This window comes from Lathyrus oleraceus, chromosome 3, assembly GCF_024323335.1.
Source record: "Lathyrus oleraceus cultivar Zhongwan6 chromosome 3, CAAS_Psat_ZW6_1.0, whole genome shotgun sequence".
NCBI lineage: Eukaryota > Viridiplantae > Streptophyta > Magnoliopsida > Fabales > Fabaceae > Lathyrus > Lathyrus oleraceus.
In genome coordinates, this window is record NC_066581.1 from 356,211,891 (window position 1) to 356,230,838 (window position 18,948).

Sequence of the window (18,948 nt, forward strand, 5' to 3'; positions counted from 1 at the left end):
CTAAGTGTCGTTTATCAAATCTCACTTTGAATACTCCCCAGTGTGTGTCTGATTCTCCAGCAGGACAGTTTTCCCCAGCAAGTTGTTTCTTACCATTTGTTTGTCTCCCTGTGGACCATCAGTATTCCCCACAGTTTGGTCTGCCCAGTAGCATCTCCTGTCAAGGGTCCATCATATCCCTAGCAGATGAAAATTACAAAAAAATCCTGCATCCATGCATATCATGCCATGTCATATCATATCATATCACCCCATGTCATAGGGATTCAGGATCAAAATCCGGGTTTTTTTTTAGTATTTAACCATCTCCCACTTTGATCATATGAAGAACGTCCTCCTTCATATTCTCTAGTAGAAGATACTTAAATAGGGGCAACTGTCATACCCCGATTTTGATCCTGAATTTTTTCAATTTTTGCATACATTCATCGGTATAAAATGGATTTTAATCACTTGACTTTTGTAATATTTCAAATCAAGTTTAAAGCCAAATTTCAATTTAATTTTAATTGTTACCTTTACTAATGATTCAAAACTCTAATTGATTTTAATTTTCAAATAGATGTTAGAATTGATGTCAAAAGTAATCTTAACAAATTATTGGGTTAATTTGATTTTAATTGGGTTTTATACTGATTTTTTATTATTATTTAAATTGATATTTAAATTAGTCTTGGGTTATTTCTAAAAAATCCATTTTATATCCATAAGTACATTTCATAAATTACAAAATCATGTTCCAAATTGCATTTCTCAACATTAAAATATTCAACAATTAATTATAGTGATGTCATAAGTAGTTCTTCATCTCAGAATTCAGAGTAACAGCATATACTGATGACCTTATTGGGATACAACCTCGAGTAGAAGCATTAGAAAGTCTTTTGAAATTAAGCTCAAAGGATGATGATTTCCGAGTTGTAGGTATTTGGGGGATGGCTGGAATCGGAAAGACAACTCTCGCTTTTGTCTTGTATGATAGAATCTCCTATCAGTTTGATGCATGTTGTTTTATTGAGAATGTAAGCAAAATTTATAAAGATGGCGGTGCTACTGCTGTACAAATGCAAGATCCTTCACATAACAACTACATAGATGTTGAATGGTATTTTGGAGTTCTCATTACTCTTTATTACATCCACAAACTTCTTTCAAGTCATGGAATAAGACCAGCGTATGAGATGCTTGAAAGAAAATTGAAGCAAGGGTTTTTTGCAAAATATATGAGTAAAAATGAAGATATTTTGAAAGCAAGGCAACTAATGCACCAAGCCCCAAATTGTCCAAAATGCTAGAAGTATTACTGGAGCATTTCAAAACCAATTAATCCATGTAATACATTACACCTATCTATTACAGATAGGACAAAAAGTGGAAACGGGCTTCCAAAACCAGTCCAAAATGCAAAAGTTGTGGCAAAACGCAGGTAGCAGCAAGCCAAACGGCAATGATGTGAACTCAAATACCAAAACGACAACACCAGCTGCACCCTGCATCCAAACGGCAAATTGCAACAAGCGTAAACAAAAACGTTAGCATAACAGCAGCAAGCCAAATGGAATCACTTGAATTACCGTAAGTGAATGTCGGCATTGTCATTATAGCGAGCACAACTGTGACCCTGCAATATCACAGCAATCCATATTTTGGTTACAAAGGCCACAACAGAAAATTGGAAAGAACATGACAGCATCGAAAAACTCACCGTAACCGCGGATAATCGTTTGGCTCCCCAAGTCCATGCTGTGAGATAAAACTTATAGATGTTCCGGAAGTGAACTATACATCTGATGATCAGCCGAACCCCTGTGGTGAAATTTGCATCAGGGGTCCCATTTTTTTTTCAAGGATATTACAAAGATGAAGTTCAGACGAGAGAAGTCACTGACGAAGAGGGATGGCTGCATACCGGAGATATTGGAACATGGATAGCTGGCGGTCGTCTCAAAATCATTGATAGGAAGAGGATTATCTTTAAGTTGGCACAAGGCGAGTACATTGCTCCAGAGAAGATAGAAAATGTATATGTCAAATGCAATTTTGTGGCGCAGTGCTTTATATACGGCAGCAGCTTTAATTCTTCTTTGGTAGCTGTTGTCTCGGTGGATCCCGATGTCATGAAAGCATGAGCTGCTTCACAAGGCATAGTGCATAATGATTTAACACAACTTTGTAATAATCCAAAGCAATCGCCGTTTGTTCACCTGCAACAATCCTTAACAGAATCACATTCAATTTCTAAATCCTGCATGCATGATAATTTAAAAAGAAAATGGATAATGAAACAATCACCAAGAAGCCAATCAGCCTACAACATTCCACTGTAACCTACCTCATGTTAATACCATATAAATCCCTCAACATTTCCCAGCCAATGAAGAATTTCGCTAGCAGCACGAACAATCAGAACAGAGCTGTATCTGAAACGCAGCATATTGATGAGATTATTTGTTACTGAAGCACGACACATGACTGAGGTAGTGATATCAGAAACACATGGCAATGATGAAATGGTCTTGTCTGAAGCACATCCCAGCAGTGAAGTCGTATTGTCGGATTCATAGCGGAACAACGAGGGAACCCATTGGTCGGTCCAGCTCTTTGAAAGATAACCAGAAGAAACCTGTAAAAAGGCCAATGCACCTGTCAACCACAAGAAGCTGCTTCTTTGACTCAAAATGCAAAAAAATTTGAAACACCAACCTTGGGGATAACCGCAAGGAGAAGGGCTGGTGCTTCAAGAGGGACTGGTGTGGACCACGGAGTTTCTCGGCTACCAAGGTACAAACTGTTGAAAAGGTATCCGTTGTGCTTTATGATGATATCTTTCAGGGATTCATATTCGACTCACCATCACAAATGTCAAACGGTATCAAGTAGAATACACCGAGCCTCGAGCCAAGTTTTTTTCTGGAAGATTGATAGAAACTGAGTTAGTAAAACTTGTTGTTGGAACTGCAGCAAAAATCAGTGTAAATTACAGAGATGAGTGAAGTAAATAAGGCTACTTGAAAAAAAAGCAAAGGGCAAGACTATAAGTAAACACATGCGAAATGGGGCATAAATAGCTTTGTCTTTCATCCCAGTCCAAGGATGATTCCCCACATTTTTAAACCTGAAGTTCAATATGTTGAACTGTCTATTGAGAAATTCATTCCTCGTCAAAATAATGTGAGACAAGACATCTTCAAATTTCTGCATCGAAAGACAAACTCACTCTTGCTGAAACTGATTTGCTCGAAAAATATTTTCACTCTACTGGAGAAAATAGATGTAGATTGTCTCTTATCGCCTTCCCTCACTTTCAGACATTCCCTTCTAGAGTTCATAAAGTAAAGCATTCCTGTGGAACATTGATGCTTATAGACATGATGCAACGTTTGCAAGGACTGACAGCATGTCCAGGAGATAGCAAAAATTCTACCCTGCAGGAAGGAAGGTGTTGAGGAAATAGTAAGCCACTTGTCAGTACTGAGCTCGAGGAAGCTAAAAATAACAATGAATCGTGCTCTAGGGATACAATGGGAAGAAATATAGATTCTGAAAAATTGTGTGGAGGTGGATTCCTGTCATTTGGAAATTCAAACAAAAGACTTTGTTGATCTAACTCTACAAGATAATACTTTCTGGAGGCTCTAATAAAAGTGCTTGCTCAGGCTCATGTTACCCAGGATATAACGGTCGGCCAATTCGATGGAGTGGTCGCCAATATCACAGCCTGCAACACTCTAAGCTTCAGTAATGAAGAGCTGCCCAAAGAGGGGAAGAATCACAACCGCGCCTTGCATGTATCCATAAAGTGCCAAGAAGATGCTCTGGCCAGAGTTTTAGTTGACACTGGATCATCCCTCAATGTTCTACCAAAGAGGGAACTTTCTAAACTGTCTTACCAAGGTTCGGAGTTGAAACCTAGTGCGCTTGTGGTGAAAGCATTTGATGGTTCACGGAGGACAGTAGTGGGGGAGGTAGAATTACCGATACAGATTGGACCGCATGTATTCCCCATTAATTTCCAAGTCATGGACATAAATCCAGCTTATAACTGCCTGTTGGGACGTCCATGGATACATGCTGCTGGGGCAGTAACTTCTACTCTGCATCAAAAGATGAAGTTCGTTGTCGATAACAAACTCGTTATTGTCTCAGGTGAAGAGGACTTCATCATCAGTCAACTCTCCTCTTTCCGTTATATTGAGGCTGATGAGGATGCCTTAGAAACTTCTTTTCAAGCCCTTGAAATATCCAATGCTACACTTGAAGAGGTTAAGGATCCTGTTGAGAAAGCTAGTTTGTCATTCGCTTCTTTGAAGAGTGCAAAATCAGCAGTTGAAAGTGGAGGCCCTGCAGGTTGGGGGCAGGTTATCAACGTCAACGAGAAGAATGACCGTTTTGGTTTGGGGTACAAGCCTTCTGCTAATGGAGGAGCCCTGGTCCCTGCAAAGGACCGTGTGCGGAGCATTCAAGAAGTTTTCCTGAGCAAAGGATTTATCCATGGAGAACAAGTTGGTGCAGTGGAAGATGACACTGAAGATGAGGAAGCATCGAATCTGATATACCGGTGTGAAGCAGCCCTAACAAACTGGGAAGCGGTTGAGATTCCGGAAGTTTTTCCTGTGTCAAAGTAATTGTTGTTTTCCTTTGTGTGTTTTTGAAAATCCTTAGCTCTGCCCAAGGCTAATGGATCATTTGTAGGGCCCCTTTTGAATTTCAAAAAAAATCATTATGACAAATAAAGTGCATTTTGTTCAAATTCTTGTCGTTCATTTATCTGTTGTTTTTCTTAAAATGGCAATCCTTTCAAAAACTACAAAAATATTTTTTTACTTTCTTTTGCATGTTATTTCCATTTATCTAAAAAACATCATTAAAAAACATGCAGAATAATCAATAAACCGGTTGAATTCGATGACCCCGCTACTTCCTATAATTTTGAACTCCCCATTTACCAAGCGGAAGAGGAGAGTGAGGAAGATTGTGATTTCCCTGAAGAACTGGAAAGGATGCTCGAGCACGAGTCAAAGGCCCTTCAGCCACATCAAGAACCAGTGGAAACAATCAACCTTGGCACCGAGGAAGACAAGAAAGAGGTCAAAGTCGGGACTACGCTTGAGGCAAGCATCAAGGAAAGATTGATCAAGTTGCTACATGAATATGTAGATGTATTTGCTTGGTCATATCAGGATATGCCAGGTTTAGATACTGACATTGTTGTCCACAAGATACCACTACAGCCAGATTGTCCGCCAGTGAAGCAGAAGCTCCGAAGAGCAAGACCCGACATGGCTCTAAAGATTTGTGACGAGGTGAAACGTCAATTTGATGCCGGTTTTCTAGCAGTTGCAAAGTACCCTCAATGGGTAGCCAACATTGTGCCAGTACCCAAAAGGATGGCAAGGTCAGGATGTGCGTTGATTATAGGGATTTAAACAAAGCTAGTCCAAAGGACGATTTCCCCCTGCCACATATTGACACGCTGGTAGACAACACTGCTAGGTTCGCAGTCTTCTCCTTTATGGACGGATTCTCGGGTTATAATCAAATCAAGATGGATCCAGAGGACATGGAAAAGACCACATTCATCACCCTTGGGGAACATTTTGCTACAAGGTAATGCCATTCGGTCTCAAAAATGCTGGGGCAACTTACCAAAGAGCAATGGTCACTCTTTTCCATGATATGATGCATAAGGAAATTGAGGTCTATGTGGATGATATGATTGCAAAATCTCAAAGTGAAGAGGATCATATAGACCACTTGCAGAAGCTGTTTGAGCGTCTTCGGAAATTTCGACTACGACTGAATCCTGCTAAATGCACCTTCGGTGTCCGATCCGGAAAGTTGCTTGGTTTCATTGTTAGCCAACGAGGAATCGAGGTGGACCCTGACAAAGTCCGAGCTATACAAGAGATGCCTGCTCCATGCACCGAGCGAGAGGTTAGAGGCTTCCTGGGACGTTTGAATTATATCTCAAGGTTTATCTCACATATGACGGCCACATGTGAGCCTATCTTCAAATTGCTTCGAAAAGATCAAGCAGTTGAATGGAATTCTGATTGCCAAATGGCTTTTGAGAGGGTCGGACAATACCTGCAAGAGCCCCCTATTCTAATTCCACCTGTTCAGGGGAGACCACTCTTTATGTACTTAACTGTTCTTGAAAAGTCAATGGGATGTGTGTGGGACAACATGACGAAACTGGTCGAAAGGAACATGCTATCTACTATCTAAGTAAGAGATTTACCGATTGTGAAACCCGATATTCACTCTTGGAGAAAACTTGTTGTGCTTTAGCATGGGCCGCTCGTCGTCTAAGACAATACATGATTTGCCACACTACTTTGTTGATCTCCAAAATGGATCCAATAAAGTACATCTTTGAAAAGCCTGCTTTGACTGGAAGACTCGCCCGTTGGCAGATGTTACTATCTGAGTATGACATCCAATATGTGTCTCAGAAAGCCATCAAAGGAAGTGTGTTGTCTGATTACTTGGCAAACCAGCCCGTTGAAGATTACCAGTCGTTGAAGTTTGACTTCCCGGATGAAGACATCATGGTAGTGAAAGACTGTGAAATCCCAGGACCTGATGAAGGACCTGAACCCGGGTCTCGGTGGAAGCTCATGTTTGATGGTTCCTCCAACTACATGGGGCATGGCGTAGGAGCTGTCCTGTTAAATCCAAATGGTGGATATACTCCTTTCACGGCAAGGTTGTGTTTTGATTGCACGAACAATATAGCAGAATATGAGGCGTGCATCCTAGGCATTGAAGCAGCAATTGATCTCCGAATCAAAATCCTTGAAGTATGTGGAGATTCAGCCTTGGTGATATACCAAGTCAAGGGCGAATGGGAAACCCGTGATACCAAGTTGATCCCATATCATGCCCATGTCATGGAATTGATAAAATACTTTGACGAGATCACTTTCCGTCATATCCCGAGAACTGAGAATCAAATTGCCGATGCTTTGGCTATGTTGGCTTCAATGTACCAAGTCAGATTCCATAATGAAGCACCTCTCATTCAAATCGAGCGGAAAGTTGAGCCTGCCTACTGCCAGTCAGTTGAAGAGGAAGCCGATGGTAAACCCTGGTTTCACGACATCAAATGCTTTTTGCAAAATCAAGAATATCCAACAGATGCCACAACCCTTGACAAGAAAACATTGAGGAAGTTAGCATCCAAATTCTTCTTAAGCAATGGTGTGTTGTACAAGAGAAATCACGACATGATTCTGCTCAGATGCGTGGATGAACGTGAAGCGGACATGTTGATCAAGGAGATTCATGAAGGATCCTTTGGAACTCATGCCAATGGGCATGCCATGGCCAAGAAGATTTTGAGAGCTGGTTATTACTGGTTGACCATGGAATCCGACTGCTTCAATTATGCTAGAAAATGTCATAAATGCCAAATCTATGCCGACAAGGTACACGTGCCTCCAACCCTACTCAATGTTTTGACGTCGCCTTGGCCCTTCTCAATGTGGGGCATCGACATGATTGGCGCCATCGAGCCTAAAGCTTCCAATGGTCACCGCTTCATCCTGGTCGCCATTGATTACTTTACCAAATGGGTAGAAGCCGCCTCTTATGCTAATGTGACAAAACAAGTGGTTGCACGGTTTCTCAAGAAAGAGATCATTTGCCGTTATGGAATTCCAAGCCGGATCATCACAGATAATGGGACGAATCTGAACAATAAGACCATGAAAGAATTATGCGAGAGTTTCAAGATTGAGCACCATAACTCTTCACCATATCGTCCAAAGATGAATGGCGCTGTTGAAGCCGCTAACAAAAACATCAAGAAGATCCTGCAGAAAATGGTGAAAACCTATAAGGATTGGCACGAAATGCTACCTTTCGCACTGCATGGATACCGGACTTCCGTCCGCACTTCAACAGGGGCAACCCCATTCTCTTTGGTATATGGGATGGAAGCAGTTCTCCCAATTGAAGTAGAGATACCTTCAATGAGAATCTTGATGGAGACCAAGCTAGAAGAGGCTGAGTGGATTCAAAATAGATTTGATCAGTTGAACCTCATAGATGAGAAGCGATTGACTTCTTTGTGCCATGGACAATTATACCAGAAACGGCTTAAAAGGGCTTTTGACAAGAAAGTACGTGTTCGGGAATTCAGAGAAGGAGACCTCGTGCTTAAGAAGATCCTGCCAATACACAAAGACTCACGTGGGAAGTGGACTCCCAATTATGAAGGCCCATATGTTGTAAAGAAAGTTTTCTCCGGAGGAGCCTTGATTCTCACAACTATGGATGGTGAAGAACTCTCACACCCCGTGAACTCTGATGCAGTTAAAAAATACTATGCCTAACAAAAACCCGCTAAATCGAAAACCTGAAAGGGCGATTTAGGCAAAAAAGGGTATCCCGGTGGACTGAAAACCCGAAAGGGCGGTCCAGGCAAAAGTTAGGGATGAATAAAAATTGGTAGCTCGCTAAGTTGAAAACCTGAAAAGGCGACTTAGGCAAAAAAGAGCGTCCCGGTGGATTGAAAACCCGAAAGGGCGATCCAGGCAAAAGTTAGGGGCACAAGGCATAAACTGCATCAGTTGTTACTAATTTACACCGAAGAATTTGAGGTGGAAGATTAATCCAGTCACTCCCCTTAGAAGCAAGGTTTTTGGGGGAATCATACCTATTAAGGATGTTAGTGGTCACTGAATTCAATGTAAACCTTTCCTTATTGCCATTTTCAAAAAAAAAATTTTGTAACACTCTATGGAGCTACGCCATTGGTGTGCTACCATTCTTGAATAAAATACCAGTTTTCCCAATCATTGTTAATTTGTGTTCATCTATACTTTCTTTGTTATGCAAAATGTCATTTATTTGTTAATAATGAAATTTTGAAACTTGAAAAAGAATTTGAAACTTAGAACAAATTTACTTTGATACATGTGAAAATCGAGGGAAAATCATTTGTTTCCCCGAAAGGCTCAAAGTTTGCATAAATGCTCCAGGATCACCAACAAAAGTCCCCATGGAATACAACTTGTGAATCCTCTAGGAGGATGGACCTTTGGTTATTTATAACTGTCACTCATGATAGTTGCTCCTATGGATGCGCCTGTTGATTGTACGAGTATGAGTTATTGGTGTTGAGGAATCAGAATCTCTGTCCCTACAAACACCCAGTCTGCCAAGTGTCAGCATCCTCAAAATCATGATCATTCATATATCATGCATAAAAGGAAATTCAAATCATGCATAGCCGAAATGTACTTCGTGCTCATTTTCCATTGACCCAGGTCTTGTTGTCGATCCTAGATCCTTTGACCTCTAATTCCAGTTTGTATTTGTTGCCCTTAAACCAACATCCGGTTTTCGCAGTCATTTTCAAGTCCAATTGTTGTTGGCAAAATCCGTTAAAAGCTGGTTGTAGTCCATTGCTTACGGTCAGAGTCCAATTGTTGTTATTCCGGGGTCAGGTCATCCTTGAACCTACTCTGAAGATTCTTTGTTCAATCCTATTCAGGTCATGTACGAACCTGTCATTGAACCTTTTTATTCCGGGGTCCGGTCATGCTTGAACCTACTCTGAAGATTCTTTGTTCAATCCTATTCAGGTCATGTACGAACCTGTCATTGAACCTTTTTATTCCGGGGTCCGGTCATGCTTGAACCTACTCTGAAGATTCTTTGTTCAATCCTATTCAGGTCATGTATGAACCTGTCATTGAACCTTTTTATTCCGGGGTCCGGTCATGCTTGAACCTACTCTGAAGATTCTTTGTTCAATCCTATTCAGGTCATGTATGAACCTGTCATTGAACCTTTTTATTCCGGGGTCCGGTCATGCTTGAACCTACTCTGAAGATTCTTTGTTCAATCCTATTCAGGTCATGTACGAACCTGTCATTGAACCTTTTTATTCCGGGGTCCGGTCATGCTTGAACCTACTCTGAAGATTCTTTGTTCAATCCTATTCAGGTCATGTACGAACCTGTCATTGAACCTTTTTATTCCGGGGTCCGGTCATGCTTGAACCTACTCTGAAGATTCTTTGTTCAATCCTATTCAGGTCATGTATGAACCTGTCATTGAACCTTTTTATTCCGGGGTCCGGTCATGCTTGAACCTACTCTGAAGATTCTTTGTTCAATCCTATTCAGGTCATGTATGAACCTGTCATTGAACCTTTTTGTTCCGGGGTCCGGTCATACTTGAACCTACTCTGAAGATTCTTTGTTCAATCCTATTCAGGTCATGTATGAACCTGTCATTGAACCTTTTTATTCCGGTGTCAGGTCATACTTGAACCTATACTGAAGTTTTTTCTCTATTTGTTCAATACCATTCAGGTCATGTATGAACCTGTTGTTGAACCCTTATTCCGGTGTCAGGTCATACATGAACCTGTTCTGAAGAGTTTTCTCCTTGATTATTCCCCAGCATTGTCAGGTCATATTTGAACCTGTTTTGTGGTGTCTGAACCTGTCATAGCATCTTTTTCTTCATTCGGTTGTATTCTAAGTGTCGTTTATCAAATCTCACTTTGAATACTCCCCAGTGTGTGTCTGATTCTCCAGCAGGACAGTTTTCCCCAGCAAGTTGTTTCTTACCATTTGTTTGTCTCCCTGTGGACCATCAGTATTCCCCACAGTTTGGTCTGCCCAGTAGCATCTCCTGTCAAGGGTCCATCATATCCCTAGCAGATGAAAATTACAAAAAAATCCTGCATCCATGCATATCATGCCATGTCATATCATATCATATCACCCCATGTCATAGGGATTCAGGATCAAAATCCGGGTTTTTTTTTAGTATTTAACCATCTCCCACTTTGATCATATGAAGAACGTCCTCCTTCATATTCTCTAGTAGAAGATACTTAAATAGGGGCAACTGTCATACCCCGATTTTGATCCTGAATTTTTTCAATTTTTGCATACATTCATCGGTATAAAATGGATTTTAATCACTTGACTTTTGTAATATTTCAAATCAAGTTTAAAGCCAAATTTCAATTTAATTTTAATTGTTACCTTTACTAATGATTCAAAACTCTAATTGATTTTAATTTTCAAATAGATGTTAGAATTGATGTCAAAAGTAATCTTAACAAATTATTGGGTTAATTTGATTTTAATTGGGTTTTATACTGATTTTTTATTATTATTTAAATTGATATTTAAATTAGTCTTGGGTTATTTCTAAAAAATCCATTTTATATCCATAAGTACATTTCATAAATTACAAAATCATGTTCCAAATTGCATTTCTCAACATTAAAATATTCAACAATTAATTATAGTGATGTCATAAGTAGTTCTTCATCTCAGAATTCAGAGTAACAGCATATACTGATGACCTTATTGGGATACAACCTCGAGTAGAAGCATTAGAAAGTCTTTTGAAATTAAGCTCAAAGGATGATGATTTCCGAGTTGTAGGTATTTGGGGGATGGCTGGAATCGGAAAGACAACTCTCGCTTTTGTCTTGTATGATAGAATCTCCTATCAGTTTGATGCATGTTGTTTTATTGAGAATGTAAGCAAAATTTATAAAGATGGCGGTGCTACTGCTGTACAAATGCAAGATCCTTCACATAACAACTACATAGATGTTGAATGGTATTTTGGAGTTCTCATTACTCTTTATTACATCCACAAACTTCTTTCAAGTCATGGAATAAGACCAGCGTATGAGATGCTTGAAAGAAAATTGAAGCAAGGGTTTTTTGCAAAATATATGAGTAAAAATGAAGATATTTTGAAAGCAAGGCAACTAATGCACCAAGCCCCAAATTGTCCAAAATGCTAGAAGTATTACTGGAGCATTTCAAAACCAATTAATCCATGTAATACATTACACCTATCTATTACAGATAGGACAAAAAGTGGAAACGGGCTTCCAAAACCAGTCCAAAATGCAAAAGTTGTGGCAAAACGCAGGTAGCAGCAAGCCAAACGGCAATGATGTGAACTCAAATACCAAAACGACAACACCAGCTGCACCCTGCATCCAAACGGCAAATTGCAACAAGCGTAAACAAAAACGTTAGCATAACAGCAGCAAGCCAAATGGAATCACTTGAATTACCGTAAGTGAATGTCGGCATTGTCATTATAGCGAGCACAACTGTGACCCTGCAATATCACAGCAATCCATATTTTGGTTACAAAGGCCACAACAGAAAATTGGAAAGAACATGACAGCATCGAAAAACTCACCGTAACCGCGGATAATCGTTTGGCTCCCCAAGTCCATGCTGTGAGATAAAACTTATAGATGTTCCGGAAGTGAACTATACATCTGATGATCAGCCGAACCCCTGTGGTGAAATTTGCATCAGGGGTCCCATTTTTTTTTTCAAGGATATTACAAAGATGAAGTTCAGACGAGAGAAGTCACTGACGAAGAGGGATGGCTGCATACCGGAGATATTGGAACATGGATAGCTGGCGGTCGTCTCAAAATCATTGATAGGAAGAGGATTATCTTTAAGTTGGCACAAGGCGAGTACATTGCTCCAGAGAAGATAGAAAATGTATATGTCAAATGCAATTTTGTGGCGCAGTGCTTTATATACGGCAGCAGCTTTAATTCTTCTTTGGTAGCTGTTGTCTCGGTGGATCCCGATGTCATGAAAGCATGAGCTGCTTCACAAGGCATAGTGCATAATGATTTAACACAACTTTGTAATAATCCAAAGCAATCGCCGTTTGTTCACCTGCAACAATCCTTAACAGAATCACATTCAATTTCTAAATCCTGCATGCATGATAATTTAAAAAGAAAATGGATAATGAAACAATCACCAAGAAGCCAATCAGCCTACAACATTCCACTGTAACCTACCTCATGTTAATACCATATAAATCCCTCAACATTTCCCAGCCAATGAAGAATTTCGCTAGCAGCACGAACAATCAGAACAGAGCTGTATCTGAAACGCAGCATATTGATGAGATTATTTGTTACTGAAGCACGACACATGACTGAGGTAGTGATATCAGAAACACATGGCAATGATGAAATGGTCTTGTCTGAAGCACATCCCAGCAGTGAAGTCGTATTGTCGGATTCATAGCGGAACAACGAGGGAACCCATTGGTCGGTCCAGCTCTTTGAAAGATAACCAGAAGAAACCTGTAAAAAGGCCAATGCACCTGTCAACCACAAGAAGCTGCTTCTTTGACTCAAAATGCAAAAAAATTTGAAACACCAACCTTGGGGGATAACCGCAAGGAGAAGGGCTGGTGCTTCAAGAGGGACTGGTGTGGACCACGGAGTTTCTCGGCTACCAAGGTACAAACTGTTGAAAAGGTATCCGTTGTGCTTTATGATGATATCTTTCAGGGATTCATATTCGACTCACCATCACAAATGTCAAACGGTATCAAGTAGAATACACCGAGCCTCGAGCCAAGTTTTTTTCTGGAAGATTGATAGAAACTGAGTTAGTAAAACTTGTTGTTGGAACTGCAGCAAAAATCAGTGTAAATTACAGAGATGAGTGAAGTAAATAAGGCTACTTGAAAAAAAAGCAAAGGGCAAGACTATAAGTAAACACATGCGAAATGGGGCATAAATAGCTTTGTCTTTCATCCCAGTCCAAGGATGATTCCCCACATTTTTAAACCTGAAGTTCAATATGTTGAACTGTCTATTGAGAAATTCATTCCTCGTCAAAATAATGTGAGACAAGACATCTTCAAATTTCTGCATCGAAAGACAAACTCACTCTTGCTGAAACTGATTTGCTCGAAAAATATTTTCACTCTACTGGAGAAAATAGATGTAGATTGTCTCTTATCGCCTTCCCTCACTTTCAGACATTCCCTTCTAGAGTTCATAAAGTAAAGCATTCCTGTGGAACATTGATGCTTATAGACATGATGCAACGTTTGCAAGGACTGACAGCATGTCCAGGAGATAGCAAAAATTCTACCCTGCAGGAAGGAAGGTGTTGAGGAAATAGTAAGCCACTTGTCAGTACTGAGCTCGAGGAAGCTAAAAATAACAATGAATCGTGCTCTAGGGATACAATGGGAAGAAATATAGATTCTGAAAAATTGTGTGGAGGTGGATTCCTGTCATTTGGAAATTCAAACAAAAGACTTTGTTGATCTAACTCTACAAGATAATACTTTCTGTGAAACGAGCAAGTGTCAAGAGGAAACAGCTGATGATGATGAGATAAGTCCCGAGACTCCAGATGCTAAGAGGGATTTGTCAAATGAAGGAGCTAATGCCATTTTCCCGTTCCAAGCCATTAACCTGCAGTAACAATAATTACCAAGCCAGTAAGTTCCAGAAATTCCCCAAATTGGAATTGGGACAAAAAGCGATCAGAAAAAGCAAGAACTCAGATTACCTTTCCGGATTATAAGCATTAAAAAGACCACTTGTTTCTGAGCAGCAAAAGCAATCCTGAACCATTCTCCATTGGACCTTTGAGCATCTTTCGAAACCCTAATGTGCAAGAATAAATAGAAAAGCAGAGATCAGTAGAAGGGACAACAAAAAAATTGAAAAAAAGCTAACGGCGAAAATTGAAAAGAAACCCTAATCAATCAGAGGCGAAGAGAGAAGAGGAACCGTTACCTGAACCGTTGAGATATCGCCAAAGGTGAGCTCCCTCTTTTTATTTCATCTATGACTGATTGAGTTTGAATCCGTTCGATGGCAAGCGATGTGAGCGCGAGAAACTTCGTGAGAGAGTGAGACGAAAAATATGCATGCGAGCGAGAGAGACATTGAGACGCAGAGAGTGAACGAAGTGAGACGGAGAGGAGAAGGGTTAGGCTAGTTGAGCTTTTGGTTGAGAGAGTTTCAACGAGATTGAGAAGATGGAGAGCGATACAGAGAGAGTGAGGTTAGCGATGCAGAGGGAGTGAGATTGGGAGGAGAGGATTCGAGAGCTAGAAGACGAAGTCTGTTTTTTTTCTTTTCTTTTTTAATTTTCTTTCCCTAATTTATTTTAGATAGGATATTTATTTAGATTAGAAATTTAAAAATCATTTTAGTTTAGACTTTTTTTTTTAAATAATGTTAGTTTAGATTTTTTTAAAATCATTTTAGTTTAGACCTTTTTTAAAAAATAATTTTAGTTTAGATTTTTTAAAATAATGTTAGTTTAGATTTTTTTAAAATCATTTTAGTTTAGATTTTTTAAAATAATTTTAGTTTAGATTTTTAAAATAATATTAGTTTAGATCTTGTAGGATATAGTTAGAATTTTTAAATTAGATTTAGGCTTAGAGTAAAATACTAATTAATTAGTTTTTTTATTTTGTTAGGTTTAATTAGGGTAGTCCACTAGCTTTTTTATTATTAGTTTTTTCTATTTTTATTCTTTACCTTAGTTTATATATTTAAATTAGTACTAAAATATCAATTAGTTGTTAAATGGCCTGGTGGGGAGGAGTGGTGTTTAGGTCTTTAGTGTAGTGGGTTCGATACTCCTAGGTGTAGTTTTTCATTCTTTTAATTTTTTTTTTATGCTTTATTATTTATATTTCTTTTTTTATTTATTGTTTAATAATATGATTTGTTTTTTTTCTTTTAATTGCATCATACATGCAAAACCATTTTTAAAAAACAAAAAAAATCATATTTTCTCGATTTAATATCGAGCCCCTTTTTCAAACCCTTGTAAGTCGATTGCTTTTTTAAGCATCGCCGCCAACCTCACATAGCTTACTCTTGAGCTTTCTTACAATGAGCCGGTTCTCTTGCACTTACACTCATGCATTATTTATTTGGGTCCGATTTTATTTATTTCATGATTGTGTAACCCCCATTTGACAAATGTACCCCACTCCCCCAATGTGTAATAATTTTGTGATTTTTATTTCTTTTATTGTTTGGTTGTTTAATTAGATACTAACACAAGATTAAAACCAACAAATTTCAAAAATACAAAAATATGACTCGATTCAACGTCGAGTACTTTCTCAATAAACGAACCAATTCATTTCTCCCTCCTATTTCCATCCCACTTCAAAACTTCATCAAATGCTTGATCCAACGTCAAGCCTTTTTCATAATAAAAACTCAAAAGCATTAATTCATATTCAAGACCTTTTCAATAAAGATGGAAATGGAACGTGGTGTATACCGCGCACTCCTGAGGTTAAGATTCGAGACGTATGCCTCGCCAATCTTAACTCTCGCCATCGTCTAAAATTGCCAATATGGTTTCGTCAAACCCTTTCTCAATAAAAACCAAAATAACTAATTCTTACTTAAACACTTTTTCAAAGGTGGAAATGGAACATGGTGTATACCATGCACTCCTGAGGTTAAGATTCGAGACGTATGCCTCGCCAATCTTAACTCTCGCCATCATCTAAAATCGTTAATGCGGTTTCGTCAAACCCTTTCTCAATCAAATTCTAAAATACCTAATCTTTATTAAACATCTTTGCAAATAAGATGGAAATGGAACATGGTGTATACCATGCACTCCTGAGGCTAGGATTCGAGATGTATATCTCGCTCATCCAAGTTCTCGCCATCACTCAAAATACATCCAACCAATCAAACTCTTTTCTCGCCGCCGTGCGATTAATCAAAAGTCTTTTTCATAAACGAAAGATATATTGTCCTAAGAGATGCAAACAATGTTTCAGCCACGATTGTTGAGTAGAGATAAATGACGCTTTTCCGAATGTAGATTTATAAATCCGTTCGATGTGTGGTATGCGTCCACTCCTCTTCTGTTTTGGGTAAAACAATGTTTTCGTCGATTAATACAGTATAGCTTTTGCTAAAATCGACCAACAAACAAACATTTTTCTACCCAGAACTACGTAAGCCTTGATTTCTCTTTTGAGATACGTAGGAGCAGGATTCGTAAATCTTGTCAGGCCCACTAATAAAAAGCTTAGGTTTAGTCCTTCGTCAAAATCCAAAAACATTTCTTCTCTCTTCTATTCTTTCTTTCCTACCTAATAATTTGAAAAGCCTAACATTTCAAACTAACACTAACGCACACAATTGACCTAATGGTTCCCGTTGAGTACAACGGACGTGAGGGGTGCTAATACCTTCCCCTTGCGTAATCGACTCCCGAACCCTGATATTGGTTGCGATGACCATATCTTATCCTTTTATTTGTCTTGGGTTTTATCGATATTTCCCCTTTCCTTTTTAGGAATAAATAAAGTTCGGTGGCGACTCTGTTCAGTCCATCATTGCGAGCGTGCGATCGCGCTTCGCTTTGAAGTCGTATCCCCATTTTTTCGAGGTGCGACAGTTATGAACATCATATATGAGTCCCAATGATTTCTATATGTTATATTGATCAAGTTTGCTTCAAGAGTTTGAGGGTGATTTGCCTTGGAAACACTAGTTTGACTGGGTATCTTGAGTAATTTCTCCAACAAGCTATCTCACCAATTGATCAAATTTATCAAGGGGCACTTCAAATTTCATCATCTTATGCATATATGATCTACCATGAGCCAAGAAAGTCAAGAGATTTGGAAATTAGCAAGTTGGTTGATGGTGGTTGGCCAGATGAATTCATCTGATCAAAACTGGGTCTTCCTAGACCCTATCTCCTATAATTTTCACCATTTGAAAATGATTCCAATAGAAAACTTACTCTGAATGACATTATAAACAACTTTCATGTTGATACCTAGAGCTATTTTTTCTTGGAAAATCATTTTCTATGTTGAAACGTTATAGGTCATTTTGTCTAAACCCTAATTTGGAAGTCCACTTCCCAAGGCCATAACTTGCTCATTTATTATGAGATGAAATATTTCCAAGTTGCACAATCAAATTCAATGTGTCTACTTTAACTTTTATGTTTGGATTAGGAGCAAATTCAACTTCTTTGAACATGTGATATGAGGCTACATTATAGGTCACTTTTGACCTATACCATTGATCAAATGATTTTTCCAAACTTCAAAAATGCATAACTCTATCATTTCAAATCCAAATGACATGAAATTGGTGACCATTTGTGAGGTATTTGAGAGAGATACAACTTTTATGAAGACACTGTTCTCATTTTAAGCTCCCATAAAAAGTTAAGCAAGGTGGAATATTGAGACATATGGCTTGACACTTAGAAATTTTTTTATATGTCAAAATTTTCCAAACTTCTACCTCAAATATCTCCAAGTTCCAAGATCCAAATGAAAAAGTGTTCAACATCAAATTTGTTTCTCTTGATCTCACCTTTCTAAAGAGCTAAAATTTATGCATTTTGGATGTGAAATGCATAGGCTGCGCATGGCTTAAACAGGTTGATATCATTTGGCATGGATCAATCTTCAAATGCCAATGCACATGTACCTTGCAATCCAATCCATCTTCAAAGCATCTAATCATTCATTTGGACTTTCAAACCATCATTCCATGGGCCTATGCGCGCCCATGAAGCATGGCATCATCATTTTACCAAATTTGGAAAGTGGAAAGAGTGTGCAAATATCATTTGATTTCCCTATAAATTGAGGCCCTTATGCTCAGAATTAACGGACACATGGCGCCAGCTTTAAATCTCCATTGAAAACCCTTCACACTAAGAGGATAACCCTGATAAATTCACTTGAATTTGAGCTTGAATCTCCACTGTTTTGGAATTCAATTCTCCAGGAATCCATTGCTTCTAAGCCTTTCTATTCCTCTCCTGCAAGCAATTGAAGTGAAACCAAGCACGATTCAGATCAAGATCTAGCAAGCTCAGACCTCCATTGAAGGTAATTTGCAGAAAATTTAAACTCTTCGATTCTCCTTGATTCTTGCTCAATTCCATTGATTCTTGAGTTGTCTGAAGTCCTACCAATGTAGGCAAGAAGAAGATTGAGTTGCTTTGAGGCCAAATCGAAGCAACTCAGATCATGAACCTCATTTTTCAATTCCACATATCTCTCAATATAGTTGGAATTGGATGAATTGAAGGTGATATTCGTGCTCAATAATGTTTTCTCTTTAAAATCATGTCCCTGTTT

At 38.9% G+C, this 18,948-nt stretch overlaps 1 long non-coding RNA gene across 4 annotated transcripts; it reads right to left on the reverse strand.

Annotated features, from left to right (window-relative positions):
* Window positions 1-1,525: 1,525 nt before the first annotated feature.
* On the reverse strand, window positions 1,526-12,716 carry LOC127127650 (uncharacterized). 4 transcript variants are annotated; one of them, XR_007805393.1, is made up of 3 exons: window positions 12,407-12,716; window positions 12,202-12,302; window positions 1,526-1,621 (listed from the first exon to the last, which is right to left on the reverse strand). It is a non-coding gene; the product is annotated as an uncharacterized LOC127127650 (long non-coding RNA). The 4 variants fall into 4 exon arrangements; XR_007805395.1 differs by lacking the exon at window positions 12,202-12,302 and adding an exon at window positions 1,706-1,806 and having other exon boundaries at window positions 12,407-12,715; XR_007805394.1 differs by lacking the exons at window positions 12,202-12,302; window positions 12,407-12,716 and adding exons at window positions 1,706-1,806; window positions 1,910-2,200.
* Between the last annotated feature and the right edge of the window lie 6,232 nt (window positions 12,717-18,948).